The following is a 2,077-nucleotide window of genomic DNA, read 5'->3' as shown; positions in this document are numbered from 1 at the left end:
TTGATGCCTCTAGGAAAAGTAAAAAAAAAAACTTCCGTTTGGTTTCGCCCAGCCCCCAGTCCAGATGTGCCTCCCTCCTTCTCCCTCTCTCCCTCCCTCTCCCTCTCTCCCTCCCTCTCCCTCTCCCTCTCCCTCTCTCCCCCCCGTGCTCCAGCTCCACTCCTGCCAGCGAACATCAGCAGCCTGTCGCTTGGAGACACGCGGAGAGATTGGCGCACCGCGGCGCCACCTGGTGGTCAGCGCTCCGCTCTGCCTTCGCAGGCAGGAGTTTATGAGTTCAAAACCTGTATGAACCCCTCTCTCTCAGTGCAGTGTTAATGTACTGGAGTGTCCAGTCAGTCAGTGTGTCTGTATGAACCCCTCTCTCTCAGTGCAGTGTTAATGTACTGGAGTGTCCAGTCAGGGTATCTGTATGAACCCCTCTCTCTCAGTGCAGTGTTAATGTACTGGAGTGTCCAGTCAGTCAGTGTGTCTGTATGAACCCCTCTCTCTCAGTGCAGTGTTAATGTACTGGAGTGTCCAGTCAGTCAGTGTGTCTGTATGAACCCCTCTCTCTCAGTGCAGTGTTCATGTACTGGAGTGTCCAGTCAGTCAGTGTGTCTGTATGAACCCCTCTCTCTCAGTGCAGTGTTAATGTACTGGAGTGTCCAGTCAGTCAGTGTGTCTGTATGAACCCCTCTCTCTCAGTGCAGTGTTCATGGACTGGAGTGTCCAGTCAGTGTGTCTGTATGAACCCCTCTCTCTCAGTGCAGTGTTAATGTACTGGAGTGTCCAGTCAGTCAGTGTGTCTGTATGAACCCCTCTCTCTCAGTGCAGTGTTAATGTACTGGAGTGTCCAGTCAGTCAGTGTGTCTGTATGAACCCCTCTCTCTCAGTGCAGTGTTAATGTACTGGAGTGTCCAGTCAGTCAGTGTGTCTGTATGAACCTCTCTCTCTCAGTGCAGTGTTAATGTACTGGAGTGTCCAGTCAGTCAGTGTGTCTGTATGAACCCCTCTCTCTCAGTGCAGTGTTAATGTACTGGAGTGTCCAATCAGTCAGTGTGTCTGTATTAACCCCTCTCTCTCAGTGCATTACTGAGAGACAGGCTCACTGTCTGTTCCTCAGGTTGTGACAGGAGATCACACACTGTATTATTATTATTGAGAGACGGGCTCACTGTCTGTTCCTCAGGCTGTGACAGGAGATCACACACTGTATTGTAATTATTGAGAGACAGGCTCACTGTCTGTTCCTCAGGCTGTGACAGGAGATCACACACTGTATTATTATTATTGAGAGACAGGCTCACTGTTCCTCAGGCTGTGACAGGAGATCACACACTGTATTATTATTATTGAGAGACAGGCTCACTGTCTGTTCCTCAGGCTGTGACATGAGATCACACACTGTATTATTATTATTGAGGGACAGGCTCACTGTTCCTCAGGCTGTGACAGGAGATCACACACTGTATTATTATTAGTGAGAGACAGGCTCACTGTCTGTTCCTCAGGCTGTGACAGGAGATCACACACTGTATTATTATTATTGAGAGACAGGCTCACTGTTCCTCAGGCTGTGACAGGAGATCACACACTGTATTATTATTATTGAGAGACGGGCTCACTGTCTGTTCCTCAGGCTGTGACAGGAGATCACACACTGTATTATTATTATTGAGAGACAGGCTCACTGTCTGTTCCTCAGGCTGTGACAGGAGATCACACACTGTATTATTATTATTGAGAGACAGGCTCACTGTCTGTTCCTCAGGCTGTGACAGGAGATCACACACTGTATTATTATTATTGAGAGACAGGCTCACTGTCTGTTCCTCAGGCTGGGACAGGAGATCACACACTGTGCTGCCAGTTCAACTGAGTTCCCTCCTCCCGCTCCCAGTAGGATTGGGACCCGTTGTGATTCTGGCAGGTGTGGGAATTCTGGGATTAGATTTGTAAATTTAGGGAAGAATGTTTCTCTGATCCCTAATTTCTCTCTCCACTACTGTGCATTAACCACACTCTACTACACTGTGCTATACTCTGCTATGCTCTGTTCTGTGCTGTCCTGCACTCCCGTCTGCAGGAATCTTTC

The sequence above is a fragment of the Lepisosteus oculatus genome, chromosome 4 (genome assembly GCF_040954835.1).
Source record: "Lepisosteus oculatus isolate fLepOcu1 chromosome 4, fLepOcu1.hap2, whole genome shotgun sequence".
NCBI lineage: Eukaryota > Metazoa > Chordata > Actinopteri > Semionotiformes > Lepisosteidae > Lepisosteus > Lepisosteus oculatus.
Note: the sequence above shows the minus strand (reverse complement) of the source record.